The sequence below is a fragment of the Haliotis cracherodii genome, unplaced genomic scaffold (genome assembly GCF_022045235.1).
Source record: "Haliotis cracherodii isolate W230 unplaced genomic scaffold, xgHalCrac1.p SCAF_6, whole genome shotgun sequence".
In the NCBI taxonomy this organism is placed as follows: domain Eukaryota; kingdom Metazoa; phylum Mollusca; class Gastropoda; order Lepetellida; family Haliotidae; genus Haliotis; species Haliotis cracherodii.
In genome coordinates, this window is record NW_027266319.1 from 51,103,555 (window position 1) to 51,129,037 (window position 25,483).

The 25,483-nt window shown below is 39.1% G+C and overlaps 1 long non-coding RNA gene and 1 pseudogene across 1 annotated transcript; both read left to right on the top strand.

Moving 5' to 3' along the window:
- The first annotated feature begins 1,523 nt into the window (after positions 1-1,523).
- LOC139444981 (ankyrin repeat domain-containing protein 17-like) lies at positions 1,524-25,467 on the top strand (annotated as a pseudogene).
- Positions 12,519-13,280, top strand: LOC139444984 (uncharacterized). The gene is made up of 2 exons (XR_011651854.1): positions 12,519-12,599; positions 13,102-13,280. It is a non-coding gene; the product is annotated as an uncharacterized lncRNA (long non-coding RNA).
- Positions 25,468-25,483: the final 16 nt, after the last annotated feature.

Genomic DNA, 25,483 nt, shown 5'->3' on the forward strand with positions numbered 1-25,483 from the left:
GTCCCACTTCAAACTTTCTTAGCCTGACACCTAAGAAGGTCTTTACAGATGAGGGCACAAATCTGGATCTGGCTTTTACTTCCTTCCAATGCCATAGGGACAAGTTGCAACCTTCTTGTTTCAGCTACTCAGAGAGTGGGACCCATGGTATGTCCTCCATCTCATCAGCCCCAGATTTGGACAGCGACATCCACCATTACCGAACCCCAGGCCTTGACCTATTCACAACCCACTTCAACAACCAGTTGCCTAAATTCATATCCCCCATACCAGATTAGCTAGAGTTGGAGCTGCTGCAACAGAGATGTTTACTCTGTGCACACACAGGAAAGAAGCGAGGTTTTCCCCACCTTTGCCCATAGAAGAGTTAGTCCAAAGTGCTATTACAGGTACAACTAGTTATGTATACCTGACAGTGAAGAGGACTTCAGTTGAAAATCTGAAAGTTTAATTTTGGTTTGATTGCAGTCAAAATACAGGATTTATGGCGATGATGTAATAAAGGTAGAGAATTTGCCTCCAAGGTGGAGTAGGCAAAGGCAACTTGGTCCAATGTCATACTAACTGGCGTATTTGCTGAGAGACCCATGTATGACTCTTGGGGGTTATGCATTGGTGTAGGACATGATAGACCCCACTTTGGCCAAGTAGTATAGGCGCCCATCTCCAGTATAAGGCGAATGACTGATTCCAAGTCCTTGAACTTTGTCATAGGAACACTCATCCTAGTCAAGTTGATCTGATGAGACTGTAAAAGTCTTTGTTGATGGATGGTAGTTGAGAAAACAGAAATCCTTGTGTCATATTGGTTGGCAGCATAATGGACGGCAGTCGCAACTTATCATCCATTTTGGCACAGAGAAGATTGTCATTTGCATGACAGATGACTTTGGTTGTGCAAGATGGTCACGCGAAAACAAAGTATTGAAGATAGGTACTGTTGAGGGGGTGTCAACAAATCCTGTCTGTTCATGTCTGAGTGGAGGTGACTCCATCGGCTCATGAAGGGACCAAAGACTGAGGAGGTGGTAAAGTTCTTCTTAGAGAAGGAAGTGCAAAGCTCGCAACATTTCTCCTCTGTGCGGTGAATATCTTTGCACTTCCAACAAGAAGCATGAGGGTCTACAGACACCATGAAGCGCCACACTTCTCACACGTAGATGGAGAAGCAGACAACACCAGAGAGACTCACAACAAACACCAAACACCAACATAATACTCACATAATACAAGCCCCATAAACAGCCAAATAAACGATTTCTAGTTGTAGTAAATAGTAATAATAAACGACTTTAAAGAATTAATGTGATTACTTAACCATGTGCTAGAGCAGCTAAAAAGTAGATGTTGAAATCCAGCACACACAGGAAGATGTAGAGGATTCATAAGAAATACATATCTTCTTTACAAGTGATGCCATTGCATTTTTATGTTACATGGAAACTTGCTTGTTTGTTCAGATGGACCTGAAAGTGTCAACTTCATCCCTGCATGACATAGCTGGGTAAAGAACTAAAGCTGAGATGGAGCTCATCACCTCAGAAGGTATTCCGCTGAATGCAGACTCAGGTACATTTACCGATTCATCTGACAAAGTACAAGTAACCTAGTTTCTTGACCTAGTTCAATCAAGAGTGAGTGAGTGATTTGGGTTTAACGCCGCTTTTAACAGTATTCCAGTCATATCACGGCGTGTCAGCTTAATATGGGAGGAAAGCCCGAAGTGATGCAGGTCTCAGACGTTTACCACTTCGGTGAAACCCACGAGCACGGGTATAGTGCTGACAAACCTAGAAACATAATCGGGGCGAACCGGGATTCGAAACTCACAATCATAGGTTTCTGGCGAGGCCAAGGGACACAACTCTGCACTGCGAATCGCGGCACCTTAGACGACTGGGCCACCCGTGCCCCCAGTTCAATCAAAAACCTGAATCCAACAATATAGGGGCAATACTTCTAAGACAGACTGCCTTGCTCTGTTCCATTAATAATTGAGTTATGAATCAAACTACAACCAAAGCCTAGCCACAAAAGTAATCATGTAGTGTTTGTATTTATTTGACAGGAGACAACATTTCATCCATTTTATTCCAAAATGCACGCCACTATGAAGGACTTAAAAATTGGACAATAGATTTTCTCGGACTTTGTGATGTTGTGTTAAAAGAAATATAAAGCATTCAGTAAAATAATGTTACTACAAGTTAACATCATCATCATCATCATCATCATAAATTAGCAGCAACAAGCTATACATCCATAATACATGATTAACAATCCATGTTGTTGAGGCACAATGACAAGCTGTCAACCAAGTCCCGAGCTTGACCATTTAATCCATTTTGACCAGCATAGGTTGCTGGGACCAATTCTAACCAGGAATCCCCGCTGGGGTATTGAATTAAGTTGTGATTTGAACACCATACAAAACATGAAAATTTAACACTTGGTATGTTAAGGCAACATTTTTTACACACATAATGTCTCCTGTAGAAGGTGTGCTACACAGGTTATTGCCTTGTTATTATTTGTAGATAATTTGTTAAATATTAATCAGTGTAAAGCTATTGTCATTGAAATCTGGTTTATAGGTGATGCCCCAAGAGCCGTCACTCTCGTCAAGACGCAGAACATATTCACTGGACCGACTGCTGCAGGAACAGTTGGTGAAGGTAAGGCTCAAAAGAAAATAGTCTTGTTTCTCAGGCACTGCTGCATATTCACGAAGTTATCATGGAACTGTTCTAGGTGAACAATACCTTCCAAATGACGTGCTGGTTTTCTTGGGGAATTAGTCAGCAAAGAGCCAGAGTCACAGGAGACTAATCACAATTTTATTTACAAGAACAATTAACAATTTACAATATACTTAGAAATAACTGAGGGTGCCACAGAGAGTCGGTACACACTCTGGGCTGTGGGAGAGAGGTCTGCTTTGTAAGAGAGTCAAACCCCTTCTCTGCTAGAACTTGGCTACAGTATGTATTTAATGAAAGTTTGAACAATAGAAAGGAATGTGATTGGTTGATACACGATTGGTTGTGTCCTATGCTAAATGGATGGCTAGACAGAGGGGAATACTAAATCCTGTTTATCCTGTTGGACTGGCACTAATCTTGTTGACATATTTACTGGATGCTTTGAAAGAGATTAGGGTGTCACTATATAGATGAGCTTGTGTGGGAGCTAATCCTTAATGCCCTATAGACGAACTTGTATGGGGGCTAATCCTTAATGAGTCTTAATTGAAGTAATGTTATTCTAATATACCCTGGTAGGTGATGACAGATATACTTAAATAAAATAGTTCCAGGTAATCTATAAGACTATGTAGACATATCGTTTGTCTGGGAGATGGGATCTTGACACCTTAGGCTAGCAACCATCTAAAAAGCTATAACTGAAACTACTGATATTTTATGTATGCATTTTACCTGATGATAATTATTACTTGCTAAACTATAATTAAATGAAATGGTGTATAAATATTACACCATGATAAAAGCACTTGATGTAGATCTAATTATTATAAGATAACTTAGTATAAAAGTTGTACCATGATAACTTCCCCTCCGTCTGAAAAAGTTTGGACCCCAAACGTGTAAAAATAAAAATAATGAAGGCTTAGATGGACAATGTATAAAGTTAAACTGGTAGTAGTGAATAATAATTATTATGGAGTCTCTTTGATATAAGGAAAACATAATATAAAAATGCTGTCATCAGGGAATCTGGATGTGGAGCTGGTTTGTCTTGGCACTCTGTACTGGTGGTTTTATGGGTGATGTAGGAGGCCTTGAGTTCCACATCCTGGATTGGGGTTGTAAGATAGTAAGCTGTGTCCATGGAGGTTTTACATGGAAACAAAGAAAAGAGAGTTAGCATGTTCAAATAATATGTCATATATAAATACTTCCTCAGTTTGTCTGTAATAACTAGAAAATAAAACAAATATGATAATTATGATGTAAAAGATCAGTACATAATTATTACTAAACGGTGTCATGGCCAGGAAGAATGTATTGGCGGCAAATTACAAAAGTATATAATGAGAAAAATAGTAATATCCTTCTATTTTTGGATACAATCATTAGACGAATTATATATACATATATGTGCATGTGCATATAACAAGTGCATCGATTTATTACACTAATACGGTATACAAAAGGTTTTAGAAAGGTGTATATCCTTTTTAGAATTCTTTGTTAGTTTTCGTAACTATTTGGTTTGTTTCGCTTTGATTTTCGTTCGGTTCAATGTGATAGGGTTTGGTTTATTTTGCTTCGGTACGGTTTGCTTCGCTTCGGTATGGTTTGGGTTCGATTCGCAGTATGGTTTGCCTCGCTTCGGTACGGTTTGGGTTCGATTCGCAGTATGGTTTGCTTCGCTTCGGTGCGGTTTGGGTTTTGATTCGCAGTACGGTTTGCTTCGCTTCGGTGTGGTTTGGGTTTCGATTCGCAGTACGGTTTGCTTCGCTTCGGGGCGGTTTGGGTTTCGATTCGCAGTATGGTTTGTTCGCTTCGGTGCGGTTTGGGTTTCGCTTCGCAGTATGGTTTGCTTCGCTTCAGTGCGGTTTGGGTTTCGATTCGCAGTAAGGTTTGCTTTGCTTCGGTGCGGTTTGGGTTTCGATTCGCAGTATGGTTTGCTTCGCTTCGGTGCGGTTTGGGTTTCGATTCGCAGTACGGTTTGCTTCGCTTCGGTGCGGTTTGGGTTTCGATTCGCAGTACGGTTTGCTTCGCTTCGGTGCGGTTTGGGTTTCGATTCGCAGTAAGGTTTGCTTCACTTCGGTGCGGTTTGGGTTTCGATTCGCAGTATGGTTTGCTTCGCTTCGGTACGGTTTGGGTTCGATTCGCAGTATGGTTTGCTTCGCTTCGGTGCGGTGTGGGTTTCGATTCGCAGTACGGTTTGCTTCGCTTCGGTGCGGTTTGGGTTTCGATTCGCAGTAAAGTTTGCTTCACTTCGGTGCGGTTTGGGTTTCGATTCGCAGTATGGTTTGGTTTGTGTCATTTCACTTCGCTTTTGAGATTGGTTGATCAGGTCAATGCTCAAAATTTGCTGTGATACAAATAACTCAGATGATCAGGCTGATGCCATTTGTTCTCAACTGGCAACCCATAGTGAAAAGACTGGACACAAGTAAACATAACAAGATACAGCTAATAGCTGTTTCGTGATTTGCACCGTTTATTCAGGAGATTTTGTATTTTGATCAAGAATATGTTCAATTGGCATTGTTCGGTATGTACGGCGAGTTGATCCTGGTATGGTCCATGGGGACTAATGTCTGTGAGTGAAATACGGTAGTAAAAGGTGTTGATGTTTCCAAAGTCTTCATGTGGAAAAATAACCCTTTTGGATTTATAAATTGGTGCTTCCTCTGGATCATATCGAGGATTATCTTCTAGACAGGACCAATTACGGAGATCCTCCCAGCTATCATCAAGGTAGCGCTGTATGAGGTGGGGAGGAACACTTTCAAAATAGCATGTGAAGTCAGTATCAGGAAATCCTTTATATAAGACCTTGACATAGCAGTCTCCTTGAATAATTTCAATGCCCAGAACTCTTTCTATTTTATGATCTATTTTTCGTAGGTGTTTTGGAAAATACAGATATGGTTTGACATCTAATTCTATGCATGGTTTGGTGTTGACTTGCTGGACATTCCCTGACATTGAATTACCTGACAGAACATTGACTGATTTATTGTCTTGCGCTGTTTCCTTTTGGTCGAAAAACTTATGATTCTTCAGTGGACGTTTTCGACGTTTTCCTGACATACTTCTTTTGAGGTGAAATTCTCTCCGAATGGAGTCTGGAATGCTGCTGCCATACTCCCATGTGTTTCTTCTTTCTGGATCCTTCCATTTTACTCTGTAGTAGATTTTGCCATTTGCTCTCTTGGAACTAACAATTGAGTGGATGTCCTCTGGATTGAAGACCTGAGGGATATCCTTGGTTTGATTACCTGATGTTGGACTTGGAGGTTGTACCTGGCTGTCGTCGGGTTGTTTTCTGGATTTGGGCTGGTGATGCTTACTATTCACTCCTCTTTTCCCTTTGTTTACCTTTTCATTTACCTTGGTTGGAGCACTAGGACCTGGTGTGGCATGATTTTCCTTCATTGTTGCCGTGGGACTGGTAGGTTTTTCTGTTGTACTTGAAGCAGGGTTTTTCTTCTTTGTTGGGTTCTTTTGCTTCGGACTCTTGTTGCTGGAAGTACCTGCCTTTGTTTTGGAATTGACCTTCTTACCTTTCTGTTGTGGAGGTGACTGATCAGTAGCCTGGTAAGTTGAACTTGTTGATGGGGAATTGTTGCTGTCAGGCTGTGAATCACTGACTGGTTCCTCATTGTCATCCATGACTCCTGAATCTATGTTACTGGTGTCATTGAGGTATGGTTCTGGAGTATACTGTGGACGATCAGCAGGATCAAAATATGGCTTCAGACGGTTGGCATGGACCAGTGGTTTGTGTATTTTGTCGTCAGAACTTCGGCGTAGTTTGTAGGTATAATTTGGACCTGTTTGGACGATATAATAGCTACCATACCACTTTTTGGTTAATTTGTTGGAAAGGCCTTTTTCAACTTTTTGACAGTAAAGCCAAACTCTTTGACCTGGGGCGAATTCTGGTTCTTTAGCTTTTCTATTATATTGTTCTGAATACACCTCCTTAGCCCGAGCAGTGTTTTCAGCTGCGATTGTTCTAGTGATTTCAAGCTCCTCAAGCAAATTGGAAAGATAACTTTTGTTATTGTGGCCTAAATTTTCTTTTGGAATTAATGCTACATCTTGTGGAGCTCTCATTTCTCGGCCAAAAAGCATGACATATGGGGATTTTTGTGTTGATGAATTTGGGGCCATCCGATAGGCCATCATGATGCCAGGAATAAAACGGGGCCAATCATTTTGAGACTTGTTACAGTAGGCTCTTAGTGATTGATTGATATAAGAGTTGAGCCTTTCTACGCAGCTGTTAGTTTGAGGATGGTATGGGCTGGTATGGGTAAATTTAATTGCCAAAAGTTCACAAATTGCTTTGATAAGTTTGGACATGAAGTTCTGACCTCTGTCTGAAATTAAGGTCCTTGGTGCGCCATACCGACAAAATATTTCTCTGACGAGAACATCTGCTACTTCTTTGGCTTCTTGGGCCCAAAGTGGAAAAGCTTCACACCATCTAGATGATGCATCTGTGATGACCAAAATGTACTTGTACTTATCTGGTGTTGTTGGCAGGGGACCGAGAATGTCAACGTGCCATCGGGTGAAGACCTCTTCTACAGGTAGTGGACGAAGTGGTGCCTTCTTGCCATGGTAGTGCCTCTTGGTCTGTTGACATACCTCACATGTCTGGACATAAGTAGCAATATCACTGTACATTTTGGGCCAGTAGTACTTAGGTCTCATGGTGTTGTGCATCCTTTCTTTCCCATGGTGGCAACCGCCAAACTCTGAGTCATGATAGGATTGCAGGACTTGATTTCTGAGGGTTCTTGGGACTGCCAGCTGTTGAATGAACTTGTCTGCATGGCCTTTCTGTCTTTGTGGAACGAATCTGTATAGGATGCCTTCATCAATTTCAAAAGTATTGGCTTCGATAAGAATCTTTTGACGATTCTTTTCATTTTGTGGAAGGACATCATCCTCTTTGTAGTCAAAGATTTGGATGAAATCTGGACAAATCCTTTGTAGGTGACGTAAATTTGGATGTTCTTTTATACTTACTTCAACCAATGCGTCTTGGGTAACATCAGGATTTGTAGCATGTAATGCTGCGACAACATTAACTGGTACTGACTGATAATCCTCTTCATATTCAAAGGTGACTGACCAATGTGTTGTCTGTGTGTCTGATTCTAAGTGATTGACAATAGGTGTGCAAATATCCTCAGTCTGAGTTGTCTGTGTGACTTGTGTGGATGAATGGGTGTTTGGCAAGATTGTGGTACTGCTAGTTGATTTGCTTTGCTGAGTTGAAGTTACTGAGAAGACTGTTTTCTCAGCATCTTCTTCTGTCTGATCATTACAGTTAATATTTTCCTCATATTCCCTACGTGAGAGAGCATCGGCATTTCCATTGGCTTTGCCGCTGCGGTGAACAATGTCAAAAGTGTAGGTAGAAAGTTCCAAGGACCATCGCCCTAACCTACCTGTGGCATCCTTGATGGATTTCAGCCATTTCAATGCTATATGATCAGTGTAGACTGTGAATTTGGAATTTGCAAGGTATGGACGAAACCCTTACAAAAAAAAAAACCAGAAAAGATGTACCCGAGACCGCCCCGAGACCGCCCCGAGACCGTCCCGATGCATCTTTTGTGGGATTTTAGCCAATTTTTATGGTCTCGGCTAGCCGAGACTTTGCAGAGACCCATCGAAGACTATTCTGGGGAATAATCAAGTACTTCCCCACAAAGGCATTAACCTACCTATGACGTTTCTAGTGCATCTCCACTAGCAGGGGATGTCTTAGGAGATCTCTTAAGATGTCTCCGATACGTCTTCTCTAGCGAAGACCTACAAAACAACTTTGCAAAGACTATTCAGAGACTTCCTCAGAAGGGCCATAAAGTAGCTGAAGGTTTGCAAAGATGTATCAGTGCATCCTCGCAAGCGAAGACCCCACAAAGACTTTGTGAGGACTATTCGGAGACTTCCTCATAAGGCAATAAAATAGCTGACTGTTTGCAAGGATGTATTGAGTGCATTCTCACTAACGAAGACTCCACAAAAACATTTGTGGGGACTTTTCGGAGACTTCTTTACAAATAAACAAAATTGAAAAGATACTGTGGAGTCTTCTTTGCTTGTGGAAATCTTCGAAAGAACTTTGCAAAGACTATTCAGAGACTTCCTCACAAGGCAACTTGATAACCAGTTTGCAATGATGTGAATGCATCCTCACTAGCCAAAACTATATTGTAAGTGTATATCTTTCAAAGACTTCCTTTCAATTGATACAGATCAATACATTTTGAATTTTCTTTAAGGATAATACTAAAGCTCTTTATCTAAAACATTCACATGCAATGAATTAGAAATCCTATATATGTCAGCAAGGACATTAATAATTAAATACCCAACACAATTAATGCTTCGAGGTATATTTCTATTAAATACAGTTAAAACAAATGCAGGAATTATCAGTATGCAATAATCAGAAAAAAGAAAGAAATGTACAATATATTCATAAATTCCAATCAGAAAGTAAAGTGTCCGTGTGCCACATAACAGTCTCCTCAGAAAAAGGTATATAAGAAAAGGCAACATATAGTAATATTACTTGTAGACATAGTGGCTGATTTGTGGCTCAAGATATACATAACAGGGATCGAAATTAAATTTATTTCAAGTTTGCCAATGGGCACAATTATGCCAAATTAAGTGTGCCATTACATTTTTAGGGGTGCCAGGAAATACATGATTGGCTGTTTTAATGGTTATAATCATAATTCAAATACAAGTCAAGTGACTGTCATAGTGTTTATTCAAGTTAGATTATACTTAGAATGAATGATCAATCAGAAAATTCAAACACATCACTCAAGTTACTCATTGTCTTTGTACCTTAGTAAGTACTGCAATACCAGTTATAATAGTCTCAGGATTTATGAGCTTCTGTTCACAACTGGTATATTTTAATTGTAGCTGTTCTGTGTCCATTGGGTGTGGTCCCTCTTCAACAACCCCCCCCCCCCCCCCCCCCCCCAAATGAAAGTTATGTTTATCACATTATTTAAATGATGCATTTACAACTAAATTAAGTGTGTTGTAAATAAAAATAATCCAAGCTAACACATTCATAACGTCCAGAATAAGGACAGAGGAAACAAAAATTTGACGATTTTCAGAACTTAGATCTACCAAAGACGTATATATACGTCCGTGGATCTACCTATTTATTGTTGTTGTTGTTTTTCATATTTATTGTATACGTAGATCTAGACTCTAATCGGAAAATTATTTTCAAAAGAATTATTAATAATATCTGTCATCATTTTCCCGATGACAGTGGCTGTCCACTCTGTAGCATGAAGAAATATCTCCGTTTTCGAAGCTTCGCATAAATAACACGTACCATGTGACACACCATTATCTTCAACGTTTATTTTGTCATCTACACGATAGTCAACTCGCCTTGAGTATTTACATTACTATAACATGCTATTTTATTGGTTTCTGGTGACGCTTTCTTGCCGAAATCTGCTATAAGATTCGTGATTGGTCAAATTGAGCACGTGACCTTATACAACCAATTACAGCAACGGTACTCGTGTATATCAGACTTTGACGAAAGGTTTTTGTTAAATCGTGTTGTTCTGAACGTTTTAAGCAGGAAATCGCGATCTATATTAAAAATATGAAACTTCGTGGATGTATCGGTTACGAGCTGAGACAAAGATTTTTCTTGCATATATTTGGCATTAAACATTGTGGAGAAATCGAGGCGATAAAACTATTAAAAGCCGCGATGCCATTTGACTCGCATCACACGCGATCGCACGAAAAGATGGAAATGATAACTTATATCTAAGTTTGACAACTTTTAGACAGATGAATAATTTTGTTGATTTCATTTATTACTTTGTAAAATATAATCTAAAGATTTGATTGACACGTTTTTATTTTGCTCTTTGACTTGTTCGATGTGGACCCATTGTCAAAGTGTGTGTCGGAGAATTCTATTTTCAATAACATTGCGGGAAATAGATCTAGTGAATAATATTTTAATCTATCGATAAAAAATAATAATTTGAAAGAGAAGCAAAAACTGAAAAAGAAAGTCACCAAACCTTCATCGAGATAGAATCTACGCCGACTCTGAGTTCAGCAAGGATGACAACGTATATGTTCCTGAACAAACGGTAGGTACACTTTAGATCTGTTTGTGTTACATAAATATATTTTTAAAATATAGCTCTCTATATTGTCTCCATAACAATTATGCTAAATAAATCCACCAAAACGACCCCTGATTCAAACCAATTCTCACTTAGATATTGAACTTAGTTTTAGCATTCGCTGAAAGAGAAATCTTTTTTCAAGCTCAATTTATAAATCGTAAATTTATGTTCTAATTTGGAACCCCAAACTGATCTAATTTGGGACTATTTATGAAAAATAATAGGCGCAGATTTAATTTTGTAATATTGCGCAGGCCTTTCAGATTTCATGTTTCGATCACATCGTGGTTCTCCGTAAAATGTACGGAGAGCACCGATGTGGGACTGAGATAAAAAATTATTTCTTCAAAACAAATTATGTATCTGGTCACTGAAATGTGAAATATGATTGCAGACTGTAGTTATAAGTTTATAAAATTATTGAATTAATAGATAACAAATTATATATTTGTATTATGTTAAACTCTATTTATCTTAAGTTGTATTTGAAATTAAAACTTAGTTTTTTTGAACAAACAAATGTCCATTGTTGTATGGTAATTAGTACGGAAATCGCCGCCATTTTGTAACCTGCTGTTTTATAACGAGGATGTTGGTTGATATTTTTTTAAGAACTCGTAAGTAAGGGAAACTCATGTTTTGTAACGTTTGTTTGAAATAGATATATGTTCCCAGTAAATGTTGTGGACTTATCGTTTTCCCCGTCGACATGCTCCATCGCCATCGCGGTATAGATCCTGAATTACGTTTTGGACTGGCACCAGGTTGTTGAAATTTTGGCAAAGTTGCCTGTGTCAACTTTGTTTTGTGACCAGCAATACCCGCCTTTTAGTTTTAGGTTATTAATGAATGCAACTTGATTTTTCAGCCCCTTTCCTTGTGGTGATTTTTGAAGACAAAAAAGGAACGATACTTCATAGGAAGACGTGAACTCCTGCTGATGTGCCTGTTTCACGAGAAGGGATCAAGGAAAAGAAGCCAGTTGCTGCCTGGTGGCCAGCAACTTGGTGTTTTTACGATGCTACCGACACCGATGTGGTACTCGAAGGTCAGTATCTTTGTTAAGTGTCAGGTAAATTTCATTTCAGGTTAATGGAACTGTAACTAAATAAGTTATGAAACTAACTGGTACTTACAAAGTGCACACACAGACTTGTAAGGTAAAGGTTTAATTTTTATAATTTAATATCAGAATCATAGTAAGGAATCAATAGGTTTTACAATCTAAATATCTTTCCTGTGTTTAACCTTTTAGCCAATATGAGTACTTGTGAATGTCAAAACCATTTTTTTTACAATTTTCTAGAACACAATGACATTTGAATGTGTAATGCTTTGGTCAACTTACATGGACATATCAATATTAAGTGAATATCTAATCACAAGATGTTAACTAATTGACATCATTTAAAATCTAGTTTTGGTACAAGTGGTAAGTTTTGTAACTTTCAAGTCATCATACATTTGGACTGGAACCATTTCACCTGAGTGCAATTTTAATGCGCTTATCTTGTTTGCAATTTATTTTTACTGTATCATGAATTATGAAGCTTTGATTTATCATCCAGTGTAACATGTTATTTTTTTCATCAGTTCTGAAACTGGCAAAGAAAAAACAACTGGAACTTTGTGGTGAGCAAGAAGATCTGCACGCTTAGGAATGCCTTCAAGTGAATGAGCCATGGTTTGTTTCTTTGACCATAACATCCGTAATTTTGTAGCCCCCCAAAAGTAATTTTTGTAATAGTTTTTAATGAGTCTCCTTGACGTCTGGGGGCGGTCAGGTAGCCTAGTGGTTAAAGCGTTCGCTCGTCATGCCAAAGACCCGGGTTCGATTCCCGACATGGGTACAATGTGTGAAGCTCATATCTGGTGTCCCCCGCTGTGATATTGCTGGAATATTGCTAAAAGCTGCGTAAAACCATACTCACTCACTCACTCCTTGACGTCTGACATAAAGTAATTAGTTTATGGCACTGATTGGGGCTGTCCGGTAGCCTAGTGGTTAAAGATGGTTCGTCACGCCAAAGACACGGGTTCAATTCACGACATGGGTACATTGTGTGAAGCCCATTTCTGGTGTCCCCCGCCGTGATATTGCTGGAACATTGCGCAAAAGCGGCGTAAAACCATACTCACTCACTCATTATGTCACTGATATACAATAACATTTGATCCCATTTCAGCCTCTTGAAGGACAGCTTCCATGACGACCCCTGCCAGGACGAGGATGACTTCCACTTTCATATGATGACTTCCACTTTCATATGATGGCTACCATATAATGATATCTTCTGTTGATGATGTCCACCTCTGGCTACTTGTTATTGCTGTTATTACTCCAAATAAAGAGAATACTATACAACTTCGTTATCTCATTTTTGACAGTACAGGTTTGGCAAGGATGTTTCACAGACACTTCTGGGATGCTGTTGAAAGACTAGATTATGATGTAAGCACATCTTTTGTATTACTGAAAATGATGGAAAGGTAAAATGTCTCTGAAACATCTTTGTTATGGAGACTTCCTTATTACTTTGCCGGGATGGTTTAAAGCATGTTAAATTACCCATGACAGGTTTGTGAAGACACTTCAGAGACTTCCTTGCAAGTGTTGCGGGGATGCTTCAGAAGCATCTTTGATGCTTCAGAAGCATCTTTGATTGCATAACACAAGTTTGTGGGGACTTACCAGGGACTTGCTCAGAAGGTTTCCCGGGATGGTTCAAAGCATATTTAATTACCCCTGATAGGTTAGCGAAGATGCTTCGGAGACTTCCTTGCAAGTTTTGCTGGGATGCTTCAGAAACATCTTTGATTACCTAATAATAGTTTGTGGAGACTATTCGGGGACTTCCTAAGAAGGTTTCCCGGGATGGTTCAAAGCATATTTAATTACCCCTGATAGGTTTGCGAAGATGCTTCGGAGACTTCCTTGCAAGTTTTGCTGGGATGCTTCAGAAACATCTTTGATTACCTAATAATAGTTTGTGGAGACTATTCGGGGACTTCCTTAGAAGGTTTCCCGGGATGGTTCAAAGCATATTTAATTACCCCTGATAGGTTTGAGAAGACGCTTCGGAGACTTCCTTGCAAGTGTTGTGGGGATGCATTAGAAACATCTTTGATTATGTCACACACGTTTGTGGAGAATAATCAGGGACTTCCTAAGTGGGTTTGCCGAGATGGTTGAAAGCATATTTAATTAGCCATATAAGGTTAATTCTGAGGAAGTATCGGAGACTACTTCAGTAGGTACTGTGAGGAAGTCTTGGATACTTCTCAGCAAGCTGCAAGTTGGAGTAGTTTGCCGAGATGGTGTGGAGACATTTGCCGGGAATATCTAGAGACTTCCTTAAGACCCTGCGGAGAAGGTAAAAATGTGCCTTGCGGGGAATGATTAAGGCGGTCTCGGATGCATCTTTTCTGGCCTTTTTTTTTGTAAGGGAAGGATCTAATGACTTCAACTAGAGCTAAGCCTTCCTTTTCTGTAATGCTCCAGTTCTTTTCGCTGCCATGTAGAGCTCTACCACCAAAAGCTATTGGATGTTCATTATTTTTCTCATCTTTTTGACTCAAAACAAAACCTATGCTCATATCACTGGCATCAGTTGCGAGAAGAAATTCTTTGTCAAAATTTGGATAAGCCAGAACAGGTGTATTACTCATAGCATGTTTGAGGGTGCACATGTTGAATGCCTGATCACACTCAAGTGACCATTGGAACTTTGGTTTCTTTCCTACTTCTGCCTCCGAATGCTTCTTTAGCAAGGCATTCAGTGGAAGCGCTATGTGAGCGTAATTTTTCACATACTTCCTGTAGAAGTTCGTGAGACCTAAGAAGGAGCGGATCTGCTTTTGTGATTTGGGCACTGGAAAGGTTCTAATTGCTTCAATCTTTTTGTCATCAACTTGAACACCTCCACATGATAAAACATGACCCAGAAAAGAAACTTTGTCCGTTGCAAAATTGCATTTGGATGGCTTTAGTGTCAATTTTGCCTGTTTCAGATAGTAAAATACTTGCTCCAAATGTTGGACATGCTCTTCAAAGTTTTTGCTGTAAATTATCAAATCATCAATGAAGATCAGCGCAACCTTAAAAAGCAATTTTCTTAGCACTTTGCTCATGAGCTGTTGAAAACAAAGTGGAGAATTTGTCAAACCTTGGGGCAAACATTTGAATTGATAAAGGCCTTGATGGGTGACGAAAGCAGTTTTATGCTTTGAATCTTCATGTAATGGCACTTGGAAGAAGCCATTAGCAAGGTCTAAAGTTGAGAAGATCTTAGCTTGTGCATTGGCGATGTTATCAACAACATCATCAAAAACAGGAAGAGGCCATGACATCGGTAAAGTGACAGAATTCAACTTTCTGTAGTCACAAACAAATCTATATGAGCCATCGCGTTTCTTGACTAGGATAATGGGAGCTGAATACATAGAAGTAGACTCCTCGATTAAATCATACTTCAGAAAATCATCTATAAGTTCTTCAGTGACTTTTTGGAGATGAGGAGATTGGCGATATGGTCTACACTTAACGGGTGGGTGGTCGCCAGTGTCAATGATATGTTGGTGCATGTCAGTCTTTCCTAAATCTACAAGACCCGTTGAAAACATGTTTCTATTTTGTCCCAAAAATCTAAGTAGTCTGTGTCGTTGGTCTGGAGTCAGTTGTGTATTGGTCAAATCAAATCCTAATTCTTGTGCAATTTTAACATAATCCCTGGTGTCATTGTCTCTCTTCTCATTGTCAGTGTTAACGGTACTGATGAATGGTTGGTCAGAGTCGATTGCATAAACAGAGTCTTGGTCAATGTAACTAAATTTGCCTACAACTGTACCCTTGTCAAGAACTTTTTCTTCTTGGGAGGGATTCATAAGCCTAAATGTAGCAGTTTTGCATTTCACTTTGGAAAGAGTTCTACCACCTGCTACTTCAGAATGAGCAGTGAGGGAAGCAATGGGTTCAATGAGGATGAGGGAATCCTCTTTGGTCTCTGACAGTCTGACCTTGAAATGAATTTCACTCTGAGGGGGGATGTAAATCTGATCTATTGTTTTTGCTAATCCACTAATCTCTTGCATTGAATTGGCTATGAAATTGATATATTGCCTATCTGAGGTGCTGTTGTTAAGTATCAAGGAATGACAGCTATAATCTAAGACTGCATCATTGTCATCAAGGAAGTTCTCGCCTAGTATCACTGCTTCTGGTAGTGTAGGCAGAACATAGAATCTTTGAGAAAATTCCTGATCCTCAATGACAAAATCTAACACAACTGAACCTAACGCTTTATGCAATTCGCCGCCAACACCTTTAACCTGTGGAAAGGGTGAGTTTCCAAGAGTAAGGTTTTCAAAAGCTGTGCTCAGAAAAGCAGACGAAATACAAGAAATGGATGCCCCTGTATCTACTAAACAATTTGTTGTTTTTGTGCCAAATTTTGCCTGAATTACACTTTTGGCAAGGGGCGTAACTAAAGACACTGTTGGAATTTCACTTTCGAAGTTACTTTCCATACCAGACTCAATATTTGCCATGACACCTATTAGTATGTACCGTACTAAATTAAAGGAAGACAAGTAATCAACAATGTAGTACTTACAATATTTGAAGACTTTTTCTTCCTTTGCTGGTGTCTTTGGAGGAGTTGGTTGTCTTTAATCCAGTGTTGAGGTCAGAGGTAGATTCAGCTTGCTTGTTATTCCATCAGATGATCACGGTTGGACATGTCCTCCAATGGGTTCTTGTAGTTGGTTGTAGTTAGTTCCTGGACTCCGTGGTTCCGAAAACGATGATTCTCCGCCAAATTATCATGGAACTGTTCTAGGTGAACAATACCTTCCAAATGACGTGCTGGTTTTCTTGGGGAATTAGTCAGCAAAGAGCCAGAGTCACAGGAGACTAATCACAATTTTATTTACAAGAACAATTAACAATTTACAATATACTTAGAAATAACTGAGGGTGCCACAGAGAGTCGGTACACACTCTGGGCTGTGGGAGAGAGGTCTGCTTTGTAAGAGAGTCAAACCCCTTCTCTGCTAGAACTTGGCTACAGTACGTATTTAATGAAAGTTTGAACAATAGAAAGGAATGTGATTGGTTGATACACGATTGGTTGTGTCCTATGCTAAATGGATGGCTAGACAGAGGGGAATACTAAATCCTGTTTATCCTGTTGGACTGGCACTAATCTTGTTGACATATTTACTGGATGCTTTGAAAGAGATTAGGGTGTCACTATAGATGAGCTTGTGTGGGAGCTAATCCTTAATGCCCTATAGACGAACTTGTATGGGGGCTAATCCTTAATGAGTCTTAATTGAAGTAATGTTATTCTAATATACCCTGGTAGGTGATGACAGATATACTTAAATAAAATAGTTCCAGGTAATCTATAAGACTATGTAGACATATTGTTTGTCTGGGAGATGGGATCTTGACACCTTAGGCTAGCAACCATCTAAAAAGCTATAACTGAAACTACTGATATTTTATATATGCATTTTACCTGATGATAATTATTACTTGCTAAACTATAATTAAATGAAATGGTGTATAAATATTACACCATGATAACTCATAAAAGCACTTGATGTAGATCTAATTATTATAAGATAACTTAGTATAAAAGTTGTACCATGATAAAGTCCCCAACACGTTTAGTTTTTATTTCCATTTTAAAAAGGAAAAAATCCTTAAATATTCCGCGTTCCAAACAGTTACTTCCCTTTACATTGCACACTGCTTTACTGTGCATCTCATCTCGTGTTATTGCCATAGTTTGTGTGCTTGTTTTGCCATTTGCAAATTTGGTCAATGAAAACATGAAATTTACGATAAAACAACACTAGACATGATGATTTACAAATTCAATAGTATTTTTTAACTGCAGGCCGGACAATGTTTCATATGCACAGATTAAAATTTCATGTGTATTTGTCTCGTAAAATAAGCTGGAAATAGCAATCAGTTACTATATTTTCAAAAGCCATTGCCCGAGAACCAATTCTAAGTAACATAAGCCATGTCAACACTTCAACAGGTTTAAAGAAACCACAAGTGCTGGTCATGCAAAGGTTTCTGTCAGCATTGATATAAAAAAAAATCTTCACAGTCAAAATAAATACTGAGGAACAAAAACTGGTTCTAAAGGTCAACAAAATATGATGTAATCATAAGAAACAACATACATGTCACGTTCAGCTTCCTCAGTGTGGCAATTTCAGAGAAGACATTTACAGAGCAAATACACTGGAAATAGGTTTCAAATTCGAATCGTTAACATTATTTCACAAATAAATCATGTAATGATGACTGCTTTTGTTTGTAGCTACTACCCTTGACCGTCAAATACATAATGCTAAAGAAATCTTTGTTGAAACGGAGAGCTTCAGGACTGTAAAACAAAAATTAAAGGATCTTGGCCATGTCACCATCTGTGGTGCTTCAGGAGAAGGCAAAACTACAGCAGCTCTTGTGCTGGGTTCACAGTATAGACAAAGGGGGTATAAACTTGCATTTGTGGACAGAATTGAACAGTTTGACTTGGACACCCTCTTGAGTTCATCACCTAGAGTATTTCTTATCATTGATGATATATTTGGTACTGTTGGACTATCTACAGATGTTTCACAGCTGAAAACATTCCTTAATAATGTTGATCAACACTGCAAAAGGCTACAAAAACAGCAAGCTAAAAAAGGAGTTGAACATGAAAATGAAACAACCGAAGTTCCTGACCTTAACCAACAGTCCCCAACGGATATTCGTGTTGTCTTCACATCCAAGACATACAACTTCCATGATGGACTTGCTAAGCTGCAGTATGAAGGATTCTCCCTGTTCAAGGGACCAACACTGGTGGATTTAACAACTCAAGAGAAACACAGATATACTCATGCAGAGAAGAAGGCTATATTTGAGCACCACAGGAAAATACATACAGAATATTCTGATAAAGACTGTGAAGATATACCTGACTTTGAACTGTGGAATATAAATTCAAATATGTTTGGATTTCCTCTCATTTGTAAACTTTGTTTTGAATTTTCATTCTTTCACAAAAATACAAAGGACTTTTTCAAGAAACCACTGTTTTATCTTAGGCTGGAACTCAAAAACATGCTGGAGTCAAATAGTGATCGCTCCGCCATACTGGTTCTGATGCTACTGTGTGATGGCAAGTTAAATTTGGCCAAATTGGAAGCAGACGGCAAGGACCAGAAACTGGACAACATGGTCAGAACTGTTTTAAAGTTGATGCCATCAGCATCACGTTTAGGAATGTACAAAGAAGCAAAGTGTCTTAGAGGAACATTTTTTACATGTGGTGATGCTATTGGATTTGCCCATTCTTCCATATATGATGCTTGTGCTTGTTCGTTGTATGACATCAGTCCAACATTTGTGCTGACTCACTGCAGTGACAACTTCATATATGAGCGAGTGCAACCACAACCAGTAGAAGAAACCAAAATCGATGATCATCTCCACCTAATATATGTCTCAGAACAGTATTATGATATCCTGACTACCAGACTTGCAGAATCAATAAAGCATGGGCGGTTTTCAAAATCAGTGACACACCCCATCCTCCAACACGAAAAGGTAGCTCTTCAGTTGCTTGAAAAGCTACAACCTGATGGATCCATGGATGACTGTTGGTTTCACAAGAGAGATAAGGGGATATGCTTTTTGTTTTGGGCTGTTCTGGGACACAGTTCAAGGTTTGTCCTAGAAATAGAAAACAGAACTGGAGGAGAATTTACTCAAACAGAGATCAGTGAAGCCATGGGAGGTTGTGTGATGAACAACAACCTGATAGTATTGAAGTGGCTTTTATCCAGAAGTGAAAATCCAGACATTGATTTATTCATGAACAGAGCGCTTTTGCAGGCTGCAATATATGGGAGTTCTGAAACACTTGTTTATCTTATAGAAAATGGTGCTGATGTGTTTACTACTGATGCAGACAAGAGAAACATCATACACTTAGCATGCATGACAGGGCAGAAGAAGACACTAAAGGTGTTGACAGAACACAACATCAAATTCTTTAATGATGAAATGAAGAAAGTTGTAATCAACTCTACTAATGGTGAAGAGATGACTCCACTCATGATTGCAGCACTCACAGGATCTCATGAGTGCTATCAGCTATTGCAATCAATGTCTAACAAGAAAACAAAAAATAAGAATAAAGATGACTTAATTCACCTGGCCTGTCTGGGTGGTAACAAGGCTATAGTACAACATCTTGTGTCACCCTCTAATATCAATACTAGAGGACAGAATGGATGTACACCAATAATGATAGCAGCTTTCAAAGGACATCAAAGTGTGTTTGACCTCCTAGTATCAAAGCAAGCTGACCTGACACTGGTGAACAACAATGGTGTTAGTTTACTTCATCTTGCCTGTCAGGGTGGTAACAAGGCTATAGTACAACATCTTGTGTCACCTTCTAATATCAATACTAAAGGACAGGATGGATGTACACCAATAATGATAGCAGCTTTCAAAGGACATCAAAGTGTGTTTGACCTCCTGGTATCAAAGCAAGCTGACCTGACACTGGTGGACAACAATGGTGATAGTTTACTTCATGGGGCCTGTCAGGGTGGTAACAGGGCTATAGTACAACATCTTGTGTCACCTTCTAATATCAATACTGGAGGACAGAATGGATGTACACCAATAATGATAGCAGCTGCCGTTGGACATCAAAGTGTGTTTGACCTCCTAGTATCAAAGCAAGCTGACCTGACACTGGTGAACAACAATGGTTTTAGTTTACTTCATGTTGCCTGTGAGGGTGGCAACAAGGCTATAGTACAACATCTTGTGTCACCTTCTAATATCAATACTAGAGGACAGGATGGATGTACACCAATAATGATAGCAGCTGTCAAAGGACATCAAAGTGTGTTTGACCTCCTAGTATCAAATCAAGCTGACCTGACACTGGTGAACAACAATGGTGTTAGTTTACTTCATCTTGCCTGTGTGGGTGGTAACAAGGCTATAGTACAACATCTTGTGTCACCTTCTAATATCAATACTAGACTACAGAATTTCTATACACCAGTAATGATAGCAGCTTTCCAAGGACATAAAAGTGTGTTTGACCTCCTGGTATCAAAGAATGCTGACCTGACACTGGTGGACAACGATGGTGATAGTTTACTTCATCTTGCCTGTGAGGGTGGTAACGAGGCTATAGTACAATATCTTGTGTCACCTTCTAATATCAATACTAGAGGACAGGATGGATGTACACCAATAATGATAGCAGCTGTCAAAGGACATCAAAGTGTGTTTGACCTCCTAGTGTCAAAGCAAGCCGACCTGACACTGGTGGACAACAATGGTGATAGTTTACTTCATGGGGCCTGTCAGGGTGGTAACAAGGCTATAGTACAACATCTTGTGTCACCTTCTTATATCAATACTAGAGGACAGAATGGATGTACACCAATAATGATAGCAGCTGCCGTTGGACATCAAAGTGTGTTTGACCTCCTAGTATCAAAGCAAGCTGACCAGACACTGGTGAACAACAGTGGTGTTAGTTTACTTCATCTTGCCTGTCAGGGTGGTAACAAGGCTATAGTACAACATCTTGTGTCACCTTCTAATATCAATACTAGAGGACAGGATGGATGTACACCAATAATGATAGCAGCTGTCTTTGGACATCAAAGTGTGTTTGACCTCCTAGTATCAAAGCAAGCTGACCTGACACTGGTGAACAACAATGGTGTTAGTTTACTTCATCTTGCCTGTCAGGGTGGTAACAAGGCTATAGTACAACATCTTGTGTCACCTTCTAATATCAATACTAGAGGACAGGATGGATGTACACCAATAATGATAGCAGCTGTCAAAGGACATCAAAGTGTGTTTGACCTCCTAGTATCAAAGCAAGCTGACCTGACACTGGTGGACAAATATGGTGATAGTTTACTTGATCTTGCCTGTGAGGGTGGTAACAAGGCTATAGTACAACATCTTGTGTCACCTTCTAATATCAATACTAGAGGACAAAATGGATGTACACCAATAATGATGGCAGCTGTCTTTGGACATCAAAGTGTGTTTGACCTCCTGGTATCAAAGCAAGCTGACCTGACACTGGTGGACAACAATGGTGATAGTTTACTTCATGTTGCCTGTGAGGGTGGTAACAAGGCTATAGTACAACATCTTGTGTCACATTCTAATATCAATACTAAAGGACAGGATGGATGTACACCAGTAATGATGGCAGCTTTCAAAGGACATCAAAGTGTGTTTGACCTCCTAGTATCAAATCAAGCTGACATGACACTGGTGAACAACAATGGTGTTAGTTTACTTCATCTTGCCTGTGTGGGTGGTAACAAGGCTATAGTACAACATCTTGTGTCACCCTCTAATATCAACACCAGAGAACGAAATGGATGTACACCAATAATGATAGCAGCTGTCAAAGGACATCAAAGTGTGTTTGACCTCCTAGTATCAAAGCAAGCTGACCTGACACTGGTGAACAACAATGGTTATAGTTTACTTCATCTTGCCTGTGTGGGTGGTAACAAGGCTATAGTACAACATCTTGTGTCACCTTCTAATATCAATACTAGACTACAGAATTTATATACACCAGTAATGATAGCAGCTTTCAAAGGACATAAAAATGTGTTTGACCTCCTAGTATCAAAGCAAGCTGACCTGACACTGGTGAACAAATATGGTGATAGTTTATTTCATCTTGCCTGTAGCGGTGGTAACAGGGCTTTAGTACAACATCTTGTGTCACCTTCTAATATCAATACCAGAGGACAAAAAGGATATACACCAATAATGATGGTAGCTTTCAAAGGACATCAAAGTGTGTTTGACCTCCTAGTGTCAAAGCAAGCCGACCTGACACTGGTGAACAACAATGGTGATAGTTTACTTCATCTTGCCTGTGAGGGTGGTAACAAGGCTATAGTACAACATCTTGTGTCACCCTCTAATATCAATACTAGAGGACAGAATGGATGTACACCAATAATGATGGCAGCTTTCAAAGGACATCAAAGTGTGTTTGACCTCCTAGAATCAAATCAAGCTGACCTGACACTGGTGGACAACGATGGTTTTAGTTTACTTCATGTTGCCTGTCTGGGTGGTAACAAGGCTATAGTACAATATCTTGTGTCACCTTCTAATATCAATACTGGGGGACAGAATGGATATACACCAATAATGATGGCAGCTTTCAAAGGACATCAAAGTGTGTTTGACCTCCTAGTATCAAAGCAAGCTGACCAGACACTGGTGAACAACGATGGTGATAGTTTACTTCATGCTGCCTGTGAGGGTGGTAACAGGGCTATAGTACAACATCTTGTTTCACCTTCTAATATCAATACCAGAGGACAAAAAGGATATACACCAATAATGATAGCAGCTTTCAAAGGACATCAAAGTGTGTTTGAACTCCTAGTATCAAAGCAAGCTGACCTGACACTGGTGAACAACGATGGTGATAGTTTACTTCATCTTGCCTGTGAGGGTGGTAACAGGGCTGTAGTACAACATCTTGTGTCACCTTCTAATATCAATACCAGAGGACAAAAAGGATATACACCAATAATGATGGCAGCTTTCAAAGGACATCAAAGTGTGTTTGACCTCCTAGTATCAAAGCAAGCTGACCAGACACTGGTGGCCAACAATGGTGATAGTTTACTTCATGTTGCCTGTCAGGGTGGTAACAAGTCTATAGTACAACACTTTGTGTCACCTTTGAACATCAAAACTAGAGGACGGAATGGATTGGATATCCAGTTGTGATAGCAGCTCTATCAGGTCATCAAAGTGTGTTTGACCTCCTCATATCGAGGAATGCTGACCTGACACACTGGATAGCTATCATAATAGTTCTCTTCATTTTGCCTGACATACAGTCACGACAGCCATAGTTTTAGAACTGTGTCACCTGCTAACAGAAAGTTCAGCCCACAAAGAAACACAATTGTCACACTGTCAAGTACTTCTTTCCAATTTATCTCTCAATGTTTTGAAAGATAAATTGATCAACTTCTATTTTATTTTATTTTGAGAATTTCATGATGACTTCCCCTCCATTCCTTGGATGAGGTCAAATGAATATTTCTAATTTGTCATACTGACCATGACACTTGCTATTGATGTTATCAGAGAGATGTTTGTATCAGTCACAGATACAAATGACCCTTAGTACAGTTTGTTTCACTTATATGAGTTACTTAGTCATTAAAACAATTGTTATCATTGTAAACAATTCTGAGAATACTACCTCTATTAAATCATTTCCAGAATCCTTTATTCTGGCTGTAATCACACAAAAACTAAATTTTCAGATTTTCAATAGAAGTCGGATTTTGTCGGAAAAAATAAATTGTCCCAGAAAATTCATGAAATTCTTGTATATACTACCGTATTTTCTTGAGTATGGTGAGCACCCATGTATAATGCACCCCCTCTAGCGGGTTCAATATTTTGGATAAAAAAGAAATTTGATCTGTACACCGCACCCCTTCAACGAAGTCCGGCAAACCAACAGGTGATGAGAAACTTCGTCAGTACAAATTCAAAATTTGAGATAAAAAATCACCAGACATGTTGATTTACCGTTTAAATTGTATTTTTTGTTCAGCTAGGCATTGTTTTATATCCAAGCATTAAGATTACCTTGTGTATTTTCTCGTAAACTAAGCCCGACACAGCAATCAGCTGTACACACGTTTTCTTGGAATCTACCAGTGATTTGGTCAAGACACACCCAATGATATAACTTTACAGGATTTTAATGCAAGGATCGGCAAAAGTTGTATCTGAAACTATTTTTTTATCAGGAATAATATGTTCCAATATCTTGTTAATTTAGATGCAGCTTTTACTAAACATATTTAAAATAATAATAACCCTAAGCGAAGCAGCTGATCGCTATTGACACGTATTATTTTTTACATGGAACCAGTCTGACCAGTCACCGTAAAGGCTCCCGTGCACGTGATCGCAAGAATTACGTGTTGACATAGAATCGTCCAACAAAAACAAATATGACTTTTAACGAGTCAAAGTATGGCATTTATGATATATGTATCCATTCTCTGTCATCTAAAGTTCGTTTCAAGGCATCAATAGCGGTAATCTGACCGTGGTTGCTGTTAATAACGGTGAGTTGTGCGATCTTCCGATCGCTTCACACACGATTTCGCCGAAATTAATTAAAACAAGTGCAAAAGTGAGCGTGGCTCACTAATCCCCCAGACCCGCCTAGTGTGTCAGTAGTTACAAATTAAATACCTAGGATAGGGTTAGGCAGGGTTCCCCCTAGACTCCAATATCTGAGAGTCACATTGACTCAGCCAATGAATTTTTGGGAGTCAAAAATATTTTTGGAGAGTCAAATGTTTTATTGTATGATTAATGAAATTAAAAGTGTTCACTGTTAATGTTACACTTACAGTTAAGCATCTTTTAAATATCATATGTCTTTAGTTTAAGTTAACAAGTGATAATTAATGTTCTCAGCTGAT